The sequence below is a fragment of the Macrobrachium nipponense genome, chromosome 27 (assembly GCF_015104395.2).
Source record: "Macrobrachium nipponense isolate FS-2020 chromosome 27, ASM1510439v2, whole genome shotgun sequence".
Classification (NCBI taxonomy): Eukaryota; Metazoa; Arthropoda; class Malacostraca; order Decapoda; family Palaemonidae; genus Macrobrachium; species Macrobrachium nipponense.
The window spans coordinates 71,904,360-71,927,578 of NC_087216.1; the positions used below are offsets into that span (position 1 = coordinate 71,904,360).

At 37.6% G+C, this 23,219-nt stretch overlaps 1 pseudogene; it reads left to right on the plus strand.

The window, feature by feature from the left end:
- Positions 1 to 12,225, plus strand: part of LOC135200730 (C-type lectin domain family 4 member M-like) — a 45,585-nt pseudogene extending 33,360 nt beyond the window's left edge.
- Positions 12,226 to 23,219: the final 10,994 nt, after the last annotated feature.

Below are 23,219 nucleotides of genomic sequence, written 5' to 3' on the forward strand. Positions count from 1 at the left end.
AAGTGGCAAATAACCTCAAGTAATGCCTACAATGCCCAGCATGAGGTGCACTGTTGACATGGTACTATAAGGGAAACAAGATACATATAATTTACGGATATAGCAGAACTGGGACGGCAAGGTTATTCAGTACTAATTTGACAAACTAGTGGGATTTTTATATTTATTTAAAGAACAATCTTTAATTTATGGCAAAAACTGAGCAGTTTTGAATAGTTAATTTCTAAGGTAAGAATATCTTGGCTTCACAAAACCAATAAGCTGATTAACAGCTCTCTTAGGGTTGACCCAAAAGGATTAGATATTTTTACGTGGCTAGGAACTACTATGGGTTTCAGAGACAGTGCAAGCACGTTTTTTGGCAATAACTCTGTAATGAACACTCGTATCAGTACGAGACTCTGCTAGAGTGTATTACACCCAGTGCCGTAATTTATAAGAGTATCATGAATCACTAATTGTAAAGAATAAAGACACTTGTCCTTGTACAAAGAGGCAAAAACTCGATTAGCCAGAAATGGATTCGAAACACAACAGTAAGAGCTCCGCCTACCCACCTCTCCCCCTTGTCTTCCTTCCCTCGCCTTTCCTTCTCTCTCTCTCTGAAAGTTGCTTCAGTTTAAACTTTTGTATTTTTTCTTATCTATATATCTATCTATCTGTCTATCTATCTAATAATATAGATTGTTGTATATATCTAACGAAGTCGGTTGTTAGCTGCCAGTTGACTGATTTATTTATGCATCGATCCGCTCATTTCTCTCTCTCTCTCTCTCTCTCTCTCTCTCTCTCTCTCTCTCTCTCTCTCTCTCTCTCTCTGTGTGTGTGTGTGTGTGTGTGTGTGGTAGTGGTACCTAATGTAAATGGTTATTAGAACATGCACCATAAACAATACCCTTACAGATGTTGAAATCTGCAATAGACAACGATCCAAATTTTTCTAAATTACAAAATGATTTAGCTATTCCTACCCAGTCCACTTTCTCGTCACAAACACTGAAGTTGATACAGTAACCGACAGCCGCTCTTGTTACATCATCTAACACTTTATCCGATAAATTACATACAAACTGAGGATTTGCATCTTTAGTCCAACCGCTGTTCTTGATGAGCTGTTTAAGTTTACGATCGAGTTTATTCTTCAGACGTCGGCACTGGCTTCGTAACTTATGATAACAATAATCGCCCAATCGAGTCTTCCATTCCAAGGGGATTGCATGATTAAAACTATATCTATTTGACCTCAGGATTCTGAAAGCTTGTTCCACATCCAGTTTCGTTATTTCTATGTACTTTTGTAGTATAAGACGTTCATATTCTTCGAATGGTTTACTGATAGGCCGCTGATGTTTCTGGGATAAAAACGATTTTGGCATAACATGCTCACTCAAACACATACATAGAAAATTAAAGTTGTAAATTTTAGCTCGAGGGCTCTGATGAGGGAGGAGGAAAAATCAGCAACGAGGGCTCCCAGTGAAGGGTGTAGGATCTTGAAGGTAGCAAATATGGTAAAGATTCGCCTGACATCGATAATGTTATACGATCACAAGTAACACGTGAAGATTGTATATCAAGAGCCAGCAGGAAAAATGAAAAGCAGCCGTACCTAGCGCTTTCGTGTATTCTTGATACACCTCATCAGGGTACAGTATATAAAAGAATGAAAAATAAACTTCCAAATATCAAAGGTAAACATAAAAACAAAAAACAAAAGTAAAATACAGAACAATCAACAGCCTAGTCAAGAAGCAAATGGTCCACAGCCGAGAATTACACTTAAAGGACAACAAACAAATGGAAATGGGAACTACTAAGCAGTCAATTACATAGTTACGAAGTTGTCAACAATACATTTCGTAAGCCAGTTATCTAGTTTATATTGTCCGTTGCTAATATTAAAAACACCACTTGACTTATATTTTATTATACTAGATTCTATAATGTTTCTTTTAATAATATCTCTAGAAAATAAAATTTCCTTTGAATTGTTCCAATTAATTGCGTGATTGAAATTATGTAAAAAGAGAGCACTCGATGTATTTATTGCAAGTACATAATATTTATGTTGATTTAATCTTGATGCCAATAGTTTGCCACTTTGACCAATATATTTTTTATCACAACCTCTGCATGGAATTTCGTAAATGCAACCCGTTTGTAAATGTGGAGAGTTCCCTATTAAAATTGTTCTTACAGACTGAGTGTTACTAAAAACAACATTGAAATTTAAAACTTTAAACATTTTTGGCAAAGAAAGAAACCTGTTGTCAAAAGGTAAACAAGAAAATTACTAGGGTCAAAAGCCTGTATATGGTCTACTGCATAAAAATTTTGTTTCTTAGCTTTTTCTTAAAGCAACATCAACTAAAAATGCCGGATACTTCAATTTAAAAGCAATATCATAAATCTTGGCAATCTCGTCTTCTAAAAATTCAGGAGGACAACAAATTCTTCAAGCTCTTAAAAACATGGAAGAAAATACAGAGAGTTTAACTTTCAAATGATGATTGGAGTAAAAGTGAATGTAAGAACATACATTTGTAGGTTTCCTAAAAACCGAAAATTTAAATTAAATCTGTTACCCTGTCTATGCACACTTACATCTGAAAATGGCAAAACTGAATCTTTTTCCTCCCCAAGTGTGAACTTTATAGAGGGAACTAGCGCATTTAATCTAATTAAAAATCGGTTCTCATCCTCACACAAAGGCTATACACAAAATATGTCATCGACATACCTAAACCAAAGAACATTCGCAGGTAAAATATTCGATAGAAGTTTCTTTTTAAAAAATTCCATGTAAATGTTGCTTAAAAGGGCCGATAAAGGGTTCCCCATAGTCATCACCAAACCGCTGCTCATAGAATTTACCATTGAAAGTAAATTTACATTCCTTAATACACAGTTTTAGTAACTCTAAAATGGTGTCAGTTTGCAGAGAAAATTTGTATTTATCCAACTCATCAGCTAAAAATGTATCAGGTCGTCAACTGGAACTTTAGTAAAAAGGGAAACTACATCAAGCTAATCATTTTAAATTCGTAATGAATGTTATAGCTTCTGAGAAAGTTTACAAAATCCACATTATATTTTACTGAAAATCCTGAAAGTTTTCCCATAAGAGGAGACAATTCACTGACAAGCCTCTTTGACAAATTATAAGTTGATGACTCTACAGAAACTAATAATAGGTCGTACAGGATTATTTTGTTTGTGAGTTTTAATAAGTCCATAAAGATAGGGCAAGGATGCACATACAATACAAAATTTCTTAATTAAATCTTATTTTTCCCCTTAACAATGTTTTAAGTTTTTTATTGAAACTACTATTAACCTTCTCTAATGGATTATGGTTCAGTACTGTATAAGGTTCTTGGTCACTCAACAAAAACTAACATTTTATTTTACATAATCATCTTTATTTATTAAGACAAAAACATTCTATTTATCTGCTTTCTAGATAGAGGTTTGCAGAGTAGTATAGTAGCTCACAATATATAGTATATATATATATATATATATATATAATATATATATATATATATATATATATAATATATTATATACAATTAGTGACATGCCAAAAAAGTAATGGGTAAGAAACAAACATTTGTGTAAACATCACTAAGTGTGTAACATGCCCATATATCCATAAGTTGGTTGTAGGCCAAAAATGAGTGCTACCTCAGGTGGATTTCGTTTTGCTGTTGAAAAGCAAATGACAATCTGTAGAGATGTCGGCTGAAGCTTAGCCAACACCCCCCCCCCCCCCCCCCCCCCCCCCCCCCCCCCCCCCCCCCCCCCCCCCCCCCCCCCCCCCGAGGGCTCCTATAAGACGACCAACCAATTGCAAAGAATTCTCTTAACAGTTTGTTCATGGCCAGAATAGTTATTGTTGGCACTGAAGAAGTATCGTTTTCAGTAACTACAACTAGATGCGAGTTGCAGATTATTAAACCTTTCTTGAAGCTGTCATATTAACCCTTAAACGCCGGAGCAGTAAATAAAAAAATGACTCCCGTATGCCGAGGGGTTTGGAAGTGAGCGCGTAAGCGGAAAAAATGTTTTTTTCATTTTTTTCACACTAGCGCGCTTAGTTTTCAAGATTAAGAGTTCATTTTTGGCTCCTTTTTTTGTCATTGCTTGAAGTTTAGTATGCAACCATCAGAAGAAATGAAAAAAGTTATCATTATCATATAAATAAATAATGCGATATATGATAGCGCAAAAACGAAATTTTCATATATAATTGTTATTCAAATCGCGCTGTGCGCAAAACGGTTGAAGGTAACAAGTTACTTTTTTTTTCGTTGTAATGTCACTAAATTGCGATCATTTTGATATATAACACATTGTAAAACGATAAAAGCAACACAGAGAAAATATTATCACAAAATAATGCATGAATTCGTAACGCGCTTACGTAAACACATATTTTTTTCAAATTCACCATAAATCTAAATATTGTCCTAGAGACTTCAATATGTTTCAGAATGAAGACAATGATTGAATATTACTATACTGTAAGAATATTAGCTTACAAATGCAGTTTTCGGCCATATCTGACGAGCTAAAGTGACCGAATGTCGAATTTTTTATATATATATTTTTTTATTTTTTATATGCAATTATTTCGGAAATAAGAAAAGCTACAACTTTCAAATATTTTTCGTTTTATTCTACATGAAATTGCGCACATTTTCATATATAAAACTCTATGAAATGCCTAATATGAAACGGAGCAATATTCCGAGAATGGGACTTACGCATTTCGGAGATTTGTGGCGGAGAATCCGCGCGCGGAGGGAAGGAAAGTTTTTTTAAAAAATTCACCATAAATTTAAATATTGTGCTAGAGACTTCGAATTTGTTTCACGATGAAGATAAATGACTGAATATTACTAGACTGTAAGAGTTTTATCTTACAATTGCGTTTTTTTCGACCATTTCGGTAGAGTCAAATTTGACCGAACGTGGTTTTTTTTCTATTTATCGTGATTTATATGCAAATATTTAGAAAATGAGAATAGCTACAACCTTCAACTATTTATTGTTGTATTATACATGAAATTGCGCACATTTTCATATATAAAAACGTTATGTAACGGCTAATTTAAAATGGTGCAAACATTACCACAATCGCACGTATGATTTTTTCGGAAGAGTTACCGCGCGGACGTAAAGAAAATGTTATTTTTTTGTTATTTTTTTTCATAAATTCACCATAAATCGAAATATTGTGCTAGAGACTTCCAATTTGTTGCAAAATGAAGGTAAATGCTTGAATATTACTAGAATATAGGCGTTTTAAGCTTACAATTGCGTTTTTCGACCATTTCGGTAGAGTCAAAATTGACCGAAGGTTGAAAATTTGTCACTTATCATTTTTTATATGAAAATATTTCAAAATTGATAAAAGCTACAACCATGGGTTGTTTTTAGTTGTATTGTGCATGAAATTGCGCACATTTTCATATATACTTTATGTAACGGCTAATTTAAAATGGTGCAAACATTACCACAATCGCATGTATGATTATTTTCGGAAGAGTTACCGCGCGGACGTAAGGAAAAAGTTTTTTCATAAATTCACCATAATCGAAATATTGTTGCTAGACACTTCCAATTAGTTGCAAAATTAAGATAAATGATTGAATATTACTAAAATATAAGAGTTTTAGCTTACAATTGCGTTTTTCGACTATTTCGGTAGAGTCAAAGTTGAACCAAGAAGGTTGAAATTTTTGGCACTTATCGTTATTTATATGAAAATATCTTAAACTGATAAAAAAGCTACAATCATGAGTATTTTTTTTTGTTGTATTCTACATACAAATGCGCACATTTTCATATATAATCTCTATGTAACGGCTAATTTAAAATGGTACAAAAATTATGTCAAAGTGACGAAATAATTTCAGAGATGTGTCACAGATACTTTTTAGTGCGGCAAGAAAGAAATTCGCGCTTGCGCGCCTGCGTAACGATTGTAAACAAAACAACACCTTGATCCGTGAACTCCCATCATCCCCCAAGGCGCGTGATTCAAGAGTTTTTCGGCTGGTAGGCCTAAAAGTATTTTTTCCGCGAATTTTTTAAAAAAACTTTTGTATGTCGACGAAAATACGTCCAGTCGGCACCCGAGACAAAAATGTCACGTAAAATACGTCCAGTCGCGTTTAAGGGTTAATACATGGCAGAACGACTTCGATTGAGGATGAACCTCATATACAGGTGCAGGTCAACATATGTTTTTACGAACATTGCGCATTGTCAGTCCCCAATATTTGGATCAAGAAATTGAATATATTTGAAAATAGGGAAAGATTTATGTTATCCTTCACATATATTAGATATTTGTTATAAAAAGTTTTTATAGTGTAAAGTAACACGGAGAAAAGAAAAGAAAAATTCTAAGAACATTCTTAGTTTACCTTATTTTAACGGATTTGAAACCATTAAATCATTGTTAAAAGCCTTTACGGTCAACCTTGTTTTTTTTTCCTATGATAACACACTAAAAGGAATGTTAATAAAAAATGGCCCGTGGGAAAGCAACATCATAATATTTAAAATCCATGTATGGACCTGCCCCTCTTTTTTATCTCAGACAGTCGAGCAAGGGCTTAGAAGTAAGATATTAAGCCAGCATAAATATTCTGTAAAAACTGGGCGAAACATCTAATGCAATATTCATTCATTTTAAGTGAAAACAACCACCGAATAAATTGGACTAGAAGTTAAGTAATTGGCAAGGTCAAAAGATGTCTCATCACGAATCTTTTCGAATCTCTTTAATACACTTCCTTCGCATTGTAATTTTAATATTAGTCGTGGCCTGTTTCATTTAGACCCTAGTATTTGTAACATGTCTAAGAATGACCTCAAAGATATAATTACAGACTTAAATACAAATTAGTTGCCTTAGAGATATCTTCGTTGTATAGTGATGTGTGTTTAATATGTATGTGAATAAGTTTTTTGTTTACCAAAGTTCTGAATAGCTGTCACTCTATATTCTCCTTTAATTGTCTTGTCCTTGTGTCTGACATAAACCAAAGCCCAGTTGAATATGTTCATAGTGTCCCCTTGGGGTGACTTTTCTCTGTGAAGCAACCAGCGGCACTTTGAAAAAAGTGGATCTAGTTGCCAATCTGTTTTTGTTAAGCTGTGGGTCGTGGTAACATTTGGCAATGATTCTATGATCGTTGCCATTTTAAGACATTGTTGCAGTTATAAACAGTGCTGGACACTACCTCTATTTTTAATGATATCGTTTGCATGAACAGGTTGACGGTATATGGCTAAAGGATCAACCCTCTGTCCCATGTACAGGGTGTCCATAAAGTCCCAGTACCATTACAAGTATGTATTACTTGGAACGGTACTGGGACTTTATGGACGCCCTGTATTTTTGTTCTCTTTAGATCGGCTCTCCAACTGACCAACCAATTCTTCTCGTCCGCTGATAATTACATCCTAATATCAAGTTTACATGAGAGAGAGAGAGAGAGAGAGAGAGAGAGAGAGAGAGAGAAGAGAGAGAGAGAATGGAATGATTGATTGCCATTTTTGGATGTTATAGTGTTTCGACATGGTGACATTTTGAAAGCTACCGTTAAAATAAAAAAAAAATAAAAAAAATTCCAGGTCTACGTTCGAACTTCTATTGTATTTGTTTTGATCATCTTCAACTCGATTCAATTTCTACCTGTCATTCGTCCATTCCCGAATTTTCTCATATCAGAAATCGACAAAATATGGTAAAACCTGTACTAAATTATCCTGACTTCTCTGCTCGTCTTTGAGTCGTTATTGATTCAGCATTTTAGCGCCCAAGTTGAACTGACACACCTCTGTAGTAAGTAGGCCTAAGTTGTGGTTGTACTATCTTGTTCAAGTCAGATTTTTGGTTCATCTTAATGTATGTGTTGTATAATTTTTTGAGCCTCGAGTTTATAATATTCTAAGTCTAAATAATATAATATATATATATATATATATATATATATATATATATATATATATACCATAACATACATAAATATATGCAATCAGGTCATGCAACAAAAAGAACAAAAACCACAAAAAATCACTGGAATACAGTAATGTTACCCAAAAGGTTATATATACAAAAAAGTATCATGGTACAAACATAAAAAACGAAATAAAGCATATTAGAAGACAAAAATACCTACTCTAGAAGACTTTAACACACTCACTAAAAATGCAGCATTCTTTTCCCATGTACGTCGTCACAACAATCAACATGAGACTAGTTCGGGAGCCATGATGTCTTTGCATTTAAATGAGCTCCTAATGGTGTACTCCTTCTTAGGTTTGAACGCACCCCTGACGTTAGAATGGGGATTAAAGTTCTCTTAAAAGTTTTATCTGTCTATTTTCTTGACAGGAAAAACTCGAACACAAAATGCCATGCGAGAACGTGTGCGATGGTTTGGACACCTATGAAGATCTGTTAGACAAACGGGCTTTTAGCAACACCACCATTCAGTGCCATATATACGGAAACATAAAGGAAAAGGCGACAACCTTCCTTGCTTAGACTCGGTTTCCTTTCTCTAGTCGAGTGGACGCCGTGGGGCTGCAATTAATGGAAAGTCTTAGCAATTTAAAGTTGAAACCTTCCCTCAGTAACAACGTACGAGTAGGTCCACGGAGATGCTCTATTTTTCATTTTTAGAATCAACGCAGCACCCATATGGTTGAAGTTATCCTAAAAAAACCGATAAAAATCATGACAGCAAACCCAATGCACTGACCACTCAACATGCCACTTCAATGCAATGTATGTATTTGGAAAGCGTTCAAAATGGCATTAAACATAATGGGCAGAACTCCATAGGGCCACTTCTAACTCGTCATCCTCTTTCTATTGTCACAGTCCTGCAGTGTACAGGCTGTGTGGCACGGATGCATACTGCAGGCAAACACTTCCAGACTGCATGGAAAACAGTTCATCTGGAACTCTCCACTTTCCACTTTCTCTCCCCAAGAGAGGAGAGAATTCCCGAAAAATATCATTCGAACGAATCGACTTAACTGCTTTGATCTGAATAAACTGTAACCTATTTACGTTAAAAGAAACCAGACAAGAAATATGGATGGAACTAGAACTGAAGAGATACAACACATCCCATTGCGGGAACTTCTTTACAAACAAGATATGTGACACGTGGAATAAACTGCCATCAGAAGTTGTAAACAGCAACAGTGTGGAAGAATTTAAAAGAAGCTAGACAGATTCATTAAGAAGACACTGAATGCACAGTAAAACCTGCTCCTTTTTTTTAGTGCTTCAGTCATATAGTAATGCCTGCTCACTGACTGAAGGTATTTCCCTGGACAACAAAAGGACGTTAGTGGCTGTCAATAGATAGCCAAAAAAACAAAGTAATGTATTACAGGACAACACAATACGTATATCACCCACGGAAGGTGCTCAAGATATCCATTTTCCTTCAAAATCCTAAAAATAAGAGCATCGTTAGAGATATTTTTTAAATCCCTCAAGGAATTTCAAGTACAAAAGAAAAATCACCAGTATGTCGCAATTTCCTGTGACAGGGTAAAACCTAAGAAGAAGAACGATCTCTATTATAAGGGGTTGGTTAACTCTCTCTCTCTCTCTCTCTCTCTCTCAACCTCTCTCTCTCTCTCTCTCTCTCTCTCTCTCTCGGACAACTTAGCTACTTCTTAAGCAGGACATTTTAACCATTTTAACCATATTCACATACGTGAATATGGCGAAAATTTATCTGAAAATATACTGTTACACATACACACACACACACACAGAGAGAGAGAGAGAGAGAGAGAGAGAGAGAGAGAGAGAGAATGCAGTTAAGACTAACTCATTTTGGAACTTGCACAATAAAGTTTTCAGATTTTATGTTTCTTTTTATTACTTTTTGCACCACGGCGTGTCACTAGGGATCCTAGGAAATTACCCATTAAGCAAGAACTTTTATTTATAAGAGGAGGGGGCGGGGGTGTGGGGTTGGGGGTGGGGGGGTAGCGGCTGATGCATGTCAAGCAACGCACGCCCTCCTGATCATCTCTCTGGGAATTCAGACTTCAGACAGAGGACGAACGCCATTAGAGCAAGTAGTACTACTAAGCTCACATCTCATACTCTACAGAGATGCAGTGTTCGAGCACGGCCGTTGCTTCTTGCTTGCGTCTGCTTGCGACCATTTTTCTCCTCCTTGCAATGGCTGTCGCTGCCACTCGCAGCAAATGGATCATATTCAGCTCAGCAGAGTGCAGGCTCCATCGAAGACCTCACTCACGTGGTACAAGGTGAGGAGGAGGAAAGAGAGTGTGAATCGTGTGAATTGTTACATTTATTCGTATTTTTTTGCTCAAAAAGAACATTACAGTATTATGCACTGTAAAACTCTGTATTGATTCTTTAGAATTATAATGTCCAATGTGGCCACAAAACCACAGCTTAACAAAAAGAAACATGTTTTCAAACCATGGTTTCCGTTTTTATTTTCAGAGCTTTCGGAGAACGTCACCAAAGGGGTAGAGATAATTTCCGCCTTATGGTCATCAGGTGATTAATCAACGTGTGATTCAATCATTTTATTCTATATATATATATATATATATATATATATATATATATATATATATATATTTTATATATATATATATATGTATGGATAAACTGATCTTTAAAGTGATAGAAGATAGATTTTGTGAGGTGTTTATATGCAGACAGATAAGCAAGAGGCAGAGAGAGAGAGAGAGAGAGAGAGAGAGAGAGAGAGAGAGAGAGAGGAGAGAGAGAGAGAATGAATAATTACTTAGGTGTGAATTTAACCAAGTACACTCCATAGAGGAACAGAGTAAACAAATAGAGCTTTGCGAGAAAAGCTGACAATGAAGGAGCTCTCAAACAGCTGGTGTCCTCTCAAGATGGAGTCGGTCATTTGAATGGCTGAACGCAGAGCACAGGAGGAGGCAATATGGCTGACACGAGAAAGCCTGTCGAATTGACTGCTCAAGATGTGAAGAGGGAAATTGAGTGAGATAATGAGCTATGATGGTGGCAGCTTAATCGAGTGTTTGGCCAGGGTGTGTAAGGTGAGTCTGGACTTTGGAAAGATTCCAAGGGAATGGGTCTAGGAAGAAATGGTTCCTTAGTATGAGGGAAGAGGTGATTCTGTAGGAGTTTAAAAGAATTATTTAGGGCTATTTTCACTTAGAAAAGGACAAGATAGATTTTAGAAGGTTTAATAGGAGCACAATGCAAGTATTGTAAAGATGATTATGAGACCATTACCGAAGCAGTCAAGGAAAAAAAGCAGAGAAGCTACAGAGTAGAATATTGACGGATGAAAGTGATTAAAGTTTTGATGGTGAAAGCTGACCTTGTGCTGGAATTGATAGGCAACTTTAGAACCACCTACAGTGAGCCATGCAAGAGACCAAATGGGTAGCACTTGGCATTGCCCAAGGAGGACCTAAACCAGAGATAACCAGCTTAAAAAACTGACATGACATTCAATGCTGCTAAGAAACATCTTACTTTGACTTCCAGATCGTTTTTTACTGTGAAAACGGTTGGCTGAAGCTGGGATAACTACTGTTACTTCCTTGGCAAAGACACCAGCAACTGGGAGCAGAGCCGTCAGAAATGCTTAGCCTTGGATTCAGACTTGGTCACAATCACTAGCGATGAGGATTACAACTTCCTCCGTGGTGAGTACAAGTGACTGTGAGTTTAAATACTATTCAGGCGCCACTACAGTGGTACCATCAACTTTGCTTCATGAGAGAGATAAGTCACTGATCTAAGTTCAAAATAGACCCAGCCGAAGTCTTTGATCTTTAGTGCTTTTGATATTACTGAACACAATACCACTTTATAAGGAAGTTGCTGGTACTATATACCTGTAAGCCATGAGGGGCCCCATGCTACCATATAAAACGATTATATATCTCATAAACTACAAACAAATTTACTTGTCGCATATTTCCATAGAATTTCTTGACAGCTGAATTATCTTCTATTTTCAGGAATCACCCATGAGACAATCATGGAGAACCATACTTTTCCGTTCAATTTAATCAATTCTTCTCTTTGCAGATCTTGCAAAAGGTCACAACACCTATGTGGGACTGAATGACCTGCAGGAAGAAGGGACCTACAGATGGGTTGCAGATGGCACCATTCACCAAATCGTTTGAATCATGGTAAGAGCTGAAATTGTAGCAACAAGAATTCATGATTCATGAGATAGTACCTAGATCAGAAATGAGAGTTAGGCTTCTTCAAGAAAACTGAGAGGAAGAAGCATAATTCGAATTATATCGTGCAATAGGGTCAAAGACTCACAGGATCACACTTCGACTACTGAAAAATGATAACCAAAGTTAGACAGAGGACCATTTATCACTCTCCACGTATCACGTAATGTATATTACAGGCAGTACCCCAATACTTGAAACTCCGACCACAGGTAGGCGCCTGTGTTCTGAACTTTTGCTAGAAGATCAATCCATTCCAAAGTTATTAAGCATTACTGATGAAACAGATTTAAAAAAAGTATTGGGCTTTCAGATGGGACTCTTAATTCTCCTTTATCTTATGCTCTTCATTCCTTGGACAGGGTATTATAATTCCTACCCTCAGGACTAGGCACAAGTGGTGGAGGACACTGGCAGCATTTTTAGTACTAGAACTCTTCTAGTGTTACCATTCGTAAATGACAATGGCAGTGTGTTCTAAAATTGATATTTTTTTCCCTCCAGGTGGGGTGAAAGGGAGCCCAACAACAAATTGGTCACGAGAACACTGATCCATTCTATAAGAAAAAGAAGATCGCTTCAATGATGGCGATTGTCCCGTGAGTTCAGTAAAGAAAAGAGATCGCATCAATGATCACATTTGATACAATGAGTTCAGGTAAGGAATTTTATTATATTTTATTAGATGAAATCCATTTGTACCAGAACAAAGTACACATAAGTGCCACTGACTTGAAATTCGAGTTTCCAAACAATATGTGTTTAAACCTCCCATTTCAGGACCCCCACACTGACAGCAGTAGCTGATCATGATTCCGATCGTGATGAAAAAATTTTCAACAGAGTAGCTCCAATATTGATACTTTTCGAACTCAAAAACCTGAGATTACGTACAATGCTCTAAAAGTACATTTTCCTTTTGCTTCTGTGAAGCTGGATCATCTTCACAGTCAAGAGTTAGAAGTCAACCAAGGTTGTATACCTCAAACAATTATTTCCTCTGGAAGAAGATATGATACAAACTTTGCCTCATTCTACCAACAGCTATATCTGCGAGAAAACCTGCCAACGCGGATTGGAACCCTGCTTCAGTGCCAGAATAAGAATGCCAAGACAATGAAATGGAACAGGGCATTAGGACTAAGAATTCCTCAAAGTGTTCTACATCAAGTCTTGAAATGCTTGCTTTTTAGTGCTTGTGTTCTTAAGCTGTACCATTTGTAGACAACTCCATAGTTCATGTAACACTTCTTCAATAACAGTAATATAGAGCAATATTTAGGTTTTACTCCACAAATTGATATACGTACCTATTTTAGAAAGAGTGTCCTTTTGGCTACAAGCCATCCTCCACAGTAGTTTCATTGTGGAAACGTAAGTACTATAAAGCTATCTGATACCCATTTGGTAAAGAAACTGAAGTGCTCTGGAATCCAAGTTTCTTTCCAAGTAGTTCTCTCTCTCTCCAGGTGAGCACATTCAGGCTTCCAGGAAAGGGTTTTTGTCACTCAATAAAACATGGTGAATAAATTCGAACTGGGGTGAACTTTCTCTCATCAACACTGAGTCTTTGTGTTCTGTTAAAGTGCTCTAATCCTTAGATACACTAAAAATAATCCAATATGTTCAAGAGCATTTTTAAAAATGATACGCCTTAAACAACTGTGCATACTAGGTTCCCATTCTCTTTCATAGGGGATGTGTCCCATTGGACGAGTAGAACTCCATCTTGCATCCCCCAGGCAGCATGCAACAATTTGTGGTTATTTCAGATTGGAACATTTTCGTATATCTGGTAGGATGCGTGCATGCTGCAATCAGAAGTTACCCAAGAAATTTGCAACAAAACATTCCTGTGTTAGAGACAGAAAACTACATTTGAATTGCCTACAAAAACACAGACAAGCAATACTCCATTGAGAGACAAAATCTTCCTAAAATCTGCTGAAAAAAAAAACCAGGTCAGGGATAAGAAATAAACCGCTTGCTCAACTACAGTAGTCTTTTATCTCATTGCGTTACAATATACCTCTAGTTCAGTTTTTTTCACTCACACTACTTCAGGACTAAGGCCAGAATGCAAATCATAATTAGTATTCTATTTTCAATTTATAAGTACCATCCTGCATTTATGTAACTCTCACCCATCAAAATTAACTATCTTAACAGACAAAAACTACATGTGCAGCATTATAGGACAGGAGATACATAAATAAAAATTGGACTCAGTTACACTTTTGTGTTTTTCTTCCTCAAAAGATTACTGGTTTAATACATTGTAATCACATTACATGACTGAAGCTCTCTAAGGGTTTCATATGTTGATATGACAGGTCGTACATTATGATTACATGATGGAGAAAAATTAATGATATAATAATTGCTGTAAGGTCCATGAGTAGTAATACATACTGTTGCTCTCTCCGAGGCTGATATCTTAATTTATGATCCAAGTGTTGATAGTCATTATTTGTTAATTTAATATGAAACAATTGTTAGTAGAGAGTGGAAAGCAAGATGGAAGAAATGTAATATGAACAGATGGTACAGCAAAAAGGAACGAAAGGAGTTGCAGCTGGGTCAGAAGGGACGCTGCAACGACCCTTATGGTCCACATAATGTTTTCTATCTTCATTACCTTTCAGAGGCTTAAAATCTGTCACAAAACCAACTTAAGTTTTAAGTCACAGAGACTGGAATGCTTTCGGTCGGGTTGTGATCCAGTAGGATTTCCTCGAAGGGAGAAAAAATCTTGATTAGGACACCATAATTGCATAAGTTTGTGAGTCAAATGCATAATGCTTGCAGCATCCTTAGCTGGAAACCATCACAACTACACCGTCATGGAGACGACGGCTGTGCCTGGGAGAAACACTGTTCTCTATCTTTCCCTCATTGTTTTCCCTGCATATCAAGATATGGGTCATAAAATATGACTTCATTCCTAACAATTTCAATCCCCCAAAATACATTTGGACAAAACTGGGTACTGTCCCACTATAGAATTATAGAATCTAGGCCAAAAGGGCCTATTGCTGAGATCCAATTAGGTCCACTCAGGCGCCTAAGGGAAAAAAACAAAACCAAAAAAAAACCTGACCCCAGTTAAGTACAGGAAGGTCTGAAAGGCCGTAAACAGGAGGTAAGCGTCACAGGTGCACTATGAAGCAAGCCTCTATAAAAATGACACAAACAAAAAAAGTTATTCACAAGCATGTTCATCATGTAAAGTCATGCTTGTAGGGAAGGACCAATAGGGTTTGCATCAATAACAAAAAATCTAAAATTCCAGCAACTTGATTACTGAAAAGATGCTAAATAATCACTTATAAGACATGGATGGCGAATATGATCTATATGGCAATCTTGGATTGGAGGGAACATAGACATTTGGAGTAAAGGCAAAGCGCTGGACCGGTGAAGTCACTCCAACGCGGGGAAATTGAGAGTAGAAAGTTTTGAAAGTATAACAAGAGGAAAACTCACCAGTTGTACTGGAGACAAACTGTTAAGGGAGGGTGGATAGCAGTTGGAAGAAACAAGAATATGAATGGAAAGTACAGTAAAAGGCAGGAAAGGGGTCGATGCTGGTTTCTCTCATTTTAGAATGTGCTGGTAAGGTCTGCATACATGCAGTATTTAAATAGTTTTACAGACCACAAGAAAAATATAGTGATCTCATTACAGATGGCCTAAATAGTTTGTAACGAAGTTAAAATTTTTTTTTAACTTACATCCTGAAAACCTGAGGACAGGAATAAATACAGAATGAGATTTTGATGTAATCTCCTTAACTTTCAGACACTAAATGGGAGAAATGCATAGATCCTAAGTGTGACCTGCACCTCGTATATGAGGTTCATTCTCGAAGTTGTCTGCCTTGTTTAAATGACAGCTCAGAAAGGTTTAATAATCTGCAACTCGGATGGTGCATCTAGTTGTAGTACTGAAAATTGGAACTTCTCAAGTGCTAACAATAAACTATTCGGGCCATGGAAAAAAGCTGTTAGAGATTTCTTTGCAAATTGTTGGTTGTCTGTAAGAGCCCTTGGGTTGGAGGGGGTGGGGGGGTGGGGGCGCGCTTGGGTGGTTTAGCTTCACCTGACCTCTCTACAGATGTCATTTCCTTTCAACAAGCAAAAGAAATCCTCATTTTGGCTACAACCAACCTTACATATTATGGGCATGTACACACTTCGTGATGTTTGCAAAATGTTTTGTTTTCTTAGAACATTACCTTTGGGCATGTCACTAATGGTACATGCATATATATAGGAAGCTACTATAGTTACTCTGCAAACCGGGGGGGAAGATTTTGACAAAGAAAGAGGGGCAAAACTTTTACAATGGCATAACTCTGTTCCATATGGATTATTTTGCAACATGTGACTCACACAGAATAGGTTTCGCATTGGGGAATCATTGTGTTGTGATACAAATTTCTGTGATTGTTCGTCATATGTTGTACAGTTTCTTTTGCACCTCATAAAATATGGGGTAAAAAATTTTCCAGTTCTCAGAGGAATAAGGGTGCACCTTTATCCGGAAAATGAAAGCTGGAAGTTGGGGTAATAATTTTGCTTGTAAAGGGTAGGTGGGTCCTTCATTATTGAGGTAGGAAGCCCCACGTCCTCCTTCTGTTGGGTTAGGGGGGGGGGGGGGGGGGCAAAGAGAAATTCCCACCTCATTGGGGCAAAACATTTACCCCCAGCCCCAAAATTTTTACCTAGTCGGCAAATGTTTTACCCCAAAATTTGGGGGAAAATTTTTATCACTGAAAGTTGTGATGTATTAAAGTAGAGAGCTGCTGCTTTGTTAGCTATGCGCTGCAAAATTTGAATTGGGGTGACAGTTGTAACTGGTTGGCTGGACTGAGAGGATGTTCACGTAAGGTGAATTGTGAGTTTGTGATTCGCTCAGTGTATAGTGTAGAAATTAATGAATTAATTATTTTGGAGGGTTCTCTCGTTTATGGTGTTTTTTTTGCATAGAATAATGAAGGTTTGATGTGCTAAGCGACAACCTGGCCACATCTACATAGACGAGACGTCGTTTCCTCTTCATCATCAAAGACTCACACACTTGGGGTTATTGGACAGCAAAACTAAGTGTGACTGCCAGCAGTGGAAAAACAAAATATAACTGTACTGGCAGCCATCTGTGATGAATGGCTATGCTCTACCTCCCTGCATTGTATTATTTAAAGGAAAAAAGGCTGATGCAGAGTTGAATTGGGGCTCAGGAACAATTCCAAAATCAAACAGTTATTGTGTAAGGACAATGGGTGGATGGACTGCCATAGTATTCCCATGAAACAACTTCGGTCAAATTGTTGAATGCCAAAGAAAAAAGGCCAATTCGCCTGATTCTTGAAGGTTGTGAGTCACAAACTCTTGCAAACTGTGAAGATTGGCAAGAGATGAGCAGATCAGTATGTTCTCTGCCTCCTCACTGCCACTGATGATACTACAGCATTAGACAACGTGTGTTTTGCACCTATGAAGAACTATAGGACCAGGCACTAGACATCATATGAGCATATGTCACGAGAACCAGTCGCTAGAGAGAAGTTTGTTCAACTCCTCATTCTGTGTGAAGCAAAGGTTTGTCCTGAGAGGACCGTACGCAAAAGATTCTCCTTCTACTGGAGTCTATCAGCTGATAGACACAACTTGATGTATCAAGGCTCAGCAAGTCAAAGGTGGCAAGCATAAAATCGGTGGATCCTTGCCTGTAGACCTGAGACTGAGAATGCATTCCTATTGTACAGCGCTATCAGAGGAGACACAGGGAATGCAATCCATGCTTGGTACTTCAAAGCCAAAAAAAAAATAGCTTACAATGCTCGGGAAACAAGTGTACACCTTTGGCCACCGTAACAGGATCCCTCCCCTTGTTCATCTGGAAGCCTGGTTACACAGTTCATCTGATAGTATTTCCAAAAGTTCCTGTGTCATGCATGTAAGGCCTGCGGCCTGTACCTTTCACAGTCTTCAAGAACTTGCAGAGAGGCCAATTGTCAAAGGCTTGTACATAACCAAGAAGTCCATGAACAAAGTCATAGATGACCAACAAGTCCCCAGCAGGCCAAGAAAACCTGGGTGCTCGCAGGAGTATTAGGGAAAGGGAGCCACAGTTCTAACACAAAGAGGAAGTCATAAGCAGCATGAGTGAAAAAGAGAAGGCACAGAAAGGAAAAGGAAAACTAAGAAAAGCAGAGGGCAGAGAACCAGAGAAACAGAGAACTAAAGAAGAAGCAACAGCAGGAAAAAAGCCCACAGCCAGAAAAGTGGAAAGAAAGAATGCTTGCTGCTGATGTGATGATTCATCAAGTATATCAAGTGGAAGCTATGTTCAAAGACTCTCGCGTGGTTCATTCTGGCTGTGAGCTTCTACAGGATCTCACCAAGAGTGGCGATGAACATGTAGGATGAGACTACTAGCAGAGGCACTGAGTTACAAAGATACCCCAAAATCCACTGAAGACACAGATATAGCAATATCAGTGCAAATTGATGATGAATCTATAATAAAATATTTTGCTGTGGTTTTACTGAACAAAGAAGCAACATTACTGGGGGAAAAGTAACAAACGTTTCAGTGACAGATGACGAATAAATTTGAAATGGGTTCCTACGGCCGCAAGAATTCGCCCCAATTCCAGAAAAGTGGTACATGGCAGTGTCACCAGTGGAGGATAAACAGATCATAGGACACTGATACATTCTTTCATGGGGCATGTTCTCCTACTGTTAAAGAATGGTTCCTACAGATCTGATGATCTTAAAGGGCAACCGGACCTCCTGAAGAAACTATAGCTGCACAGCACTAGAGGGTATGAATGAAATGGTTGGATATATTGTGAAGGACTTATGGATATATGATTGAGAATAATTGAGGAAAATTTTTTTTATTAAAAAGTTTTCTTTTCTCGTATTTTGCTTTCGTTTCATACAAAGTCTAAGTCGGCGAGGAAAATTTCCACCTTAATGGTAAAATTTCTCCACCATAAGGATGTGGTTATAAATTTTTACAACTTGGTGCAATAACTTTGCATGAAAATTTGTTACCCAGTGTGTGCAAATTGTTTTACCCCAAACCTCGGGGTGTAAAAAATTTTCCCTGTTTTTCCTAAATTTCTTTTGTGTTAGCGGAAGACCTATGGTTATGTTATAATGGCGTGTTAGAAAGATGTCAAAGATACCCTGAGGTATTCAAAAGCTGTACTAATAAAATTAATTAACACAGGAAATCTCTCTTTTCATTTTGGCAATTTTCTTACCCCGGTCGACTATGGGCATTGTTACACCACTTAGTGATGTTTACACAAATGTTTGTGTCTTAGCCATTACCTTTTTTGGATGTCACTAATTGTACATGCATATATATAGTGAGCTACATAGTACTCTGCAAACTCTATTTTCTAGATTTTGTTTTGGCATAGACATTAGACTATACTTACATATTATTCAGAGGTCTGAATAAACAATCCTTTATAATAATATATGAACATATGTGTGCGATACCTGTATACGAGGCGCACTGTGAGGTTATTTAGGAACTGCGATGTTATCCGCATGTACGTTACTGTTTGAATGTTTGTCTCTTTTTTGTCCAAAACTGAGTTTAAGGTGTTAGAAAGATTTATAGAATTTTTTTTTTCCTTTGAATACAGCAGTGTTTGGCAGGGGCTACGATAATGTTTGGAATGCCCATAGACGGGTATCTATAATCTACACTGGTATGCATATCAATGTTTACAAACTATAACGTATCGTAACGCGGGCGCTTTCCTTACCTTGTACTGAATTTTGAGTTACTCATACTAAACTTAATTCATTATTTCCAATACCCGAAAGCCGTACTCCGGATTCTCAATAGGGGAAAGTTCGAAAGCAACATGTGATGAAGTCAGCAAATCATGATATTACGTTTTACTACCGGTGAATCAAAAACAGTGTTGAAGGTTGGTGCTCTAAATGTAACGGCATGAATGTAGGACGTAATTCATCTTACCGATAATAGCATGTATATGGTGAAGCTCTACGGAAGGAACCTGCACTGGTTTTTTGGATTCGGTCGTGTGGTTCATAGCAAATCTGGGTCTCGCATAAATCTTGCAGGTGATTTAAATTGTTATTTGATTCAAAAAGATGTTGATACGAAGACCCAACATCCCTCTCTCCCCGCTGATTTAATTACATGGTATTGTTTGCTCTGCACACCCCTCTCCTCTTCCCCCTGGAAACAGTAACAACGTAAGGAGTAGGTCCCACGGAGAGATGCTCTATTTTCATTTTAGAAGTCACGCAGCACCCATATGGTTGAAGTTTATCTGAAAAACCGATAAAATCATGACAGCAAACTCAGGCACTGAACACTCAAAGCCACTTCAACGCAATGATGTATTGCGAAAGCGTTCAAAATGGCATTAAACAATGGCAGAACTCCATAGGGCCACTTCTACTCGTCATCCGCTTTATATTGTCCACAAGTCCTGCAGTTGTACAGGCTGTTGTGCACGGAGGCCAATACTGCAGGCAAACGCTTCCAGACTGCATGGAAAACAGTTCATCGGGAACTCTCACTTTCTCTCCCAAGAGAGGAGAGAATTCCCGAAATATATCATTCGACCCGCATCGACTTAACTCTTTGATCTGAAATAAAACTGTAACATATTTACGTTAAAGAAAACCAGACAAGAAAATAAGATGGAAACTAGAACTGATAGATACAAACAACCCAGTATGGGAACCGTATTTACAAACAAGATATGTGACACGTGGAATAAACTGCAATCAGAAGTTGTAAACCGCAAACAGGGTGAAGAATTTAAAGAAAGCAGACAGATTCATAAGAAGACACTGAATGCACAGCTAAAAACCGCTCCTTTTTTTTAGTGCTTTCAGTATATAGTAATGCCTGCCTCACTGATGAAGGTATTTTCCGGACAAAAGACTTAGTGGCTGTCCAATAGATAGCCAAAAAAACAAAGAGTAATGTATTACAGGACAACACAATACGGTATATCACCACACGGAAGGTGCTCAGATATCCAGTTCCTTAAAATCCTAAAAATAAGAGCATCGTTAGAGATATTTTTAAATCCCTCAGGTATTTCAAGTAAAAAAATCAACAGTATGTCGCAATTTTCGCTGTTGACAGGGTAAAAACACAAGAAGAAGAACGATCTATATTATAGGGTTGGTTAACTCTCGTCTCTCTCTCTCTCTTCTCTCTCTCTCTCTCTCTCTCTCTCTCAGGGACAACTAGCTACTTCTAGCAGGACATTTTAACCATTTTAACCAATTCACAGTACGGAATAATGAGAAAATTTATTGAAAATATACTGTTACACACACACACACACACACACACACAGAGAGAGAGAGAGAGATGAGACGAGAGAGAGACGAGAGTGCAGTTTAAGCCTTAGCTCATTATTAAACTTGCACAAAAAGTCTCACATTTTGTTTCTTTTTTTATTACTTTTTGCACCACGAGTGTCCTAGGGATCCTAGGATATATACCTTTTAAGCAAGGAATGTTATTGTAAGAAGAGGGGGAGGGGGGTTGGCGGAGGGGGGCTAGCCGGCTGGAGCAGTCAAGCAACGGCACGCCCGCCTGATCATCTCTCTGGGAATTCGGACTCAGAGAGAGGACGAACGCCATTAGAGCCCAGGAAGTACTACTAAGATCACATCTGGGCCATACGCTACAGAGAGCGTGTTCGAGAAAGGCCGTTGATTCTTGCTTGCGTATGCTTTGCGGTACCATTTTCTCCTCCTTGCAATGGCTGGTCGCTGCCAACTCGCAGCAATGGATAATTCAGCTCAGCCAGAAGTCAAGGCCCATCGAAGACCTCACTCACGTGGTAACAAGTTGAGGAGGAGGGAAATTTTTGGAGAGTTGTGAATCCGTGTGAAATTGTTGCTTTTATTCGGAATTTGTTGCTCAAAAAAGAACATTACAGTATTATGCACTGTAAAGTCTATATGATTCGTTAGAATTATAATGTCCAAATGTGGGCCTTAAAAAACACAGGTTAACAAAAAAACATTATTTTCAAACCAATGTCCGTTTTTATTTCAGAGCTTTGGGGACGTCACCGAAGGATCGGGAAAATTTTCAACTTTTGGCCATTGGTGATTAATCAACGTTTTGTTATTCAATAATATCATATAAGATATAAATATATATATATAGAGATATAGATACACATATATAATATATCTATAAATATAATATAGATAATTATATAATATATATATATATATATATATATACATACAATAGGGATAAACTGATCTTTAGAGGATGGAAAGAGATAGATTTTGTGATGTGGTTATATGCAGACATATAAGCAGAGAGAGAGAGAGAGAGAGAGAGAGAGAGAGAAGGAGATGAGAAGAGAAGAGAGAGAGAGAGAGAGAGAATTGGAGTCGGTCAATTTGAAAGGACTAAACGCCAGAGCAGAGGAGTGAGGCAATATGCTGACACGAGAAAAGGTCTGTCGAATTGACTGCTCAAGATGTAAAGAGGGAAATTGAGTGAGATTAATGAGCTATGATGCGCGGCAGCTTAATCGAGTGTTTGGCCAGGGTGTGTAAGGTGAGTTGGACTTTAGAAAGATTTTCCAAAAGGAATCGGTACCAGAGAAATGGTTCCTTCGAATGAGGGAAGAGGGGATTCGGTAGGAGTTTTATAAAGAATATGTGGCTATTTTCAATTAAGAGATTGACAAGATAGATCTTAGAGGTTTAATAGCGAGACAATGCAAGTATTGTGAAGAGACGGTTAAGAGACCCTTATCGAAGCAGTAAGGAAAAAGCAGAGAAGCCTAAGAAGTAGAATATCGACGGATGAAAGTGTTTAAAGCTCTGATGGTGAAAGACTGACCGTGTGCTGAAGATAGGCAACTTTAGAACCACCTT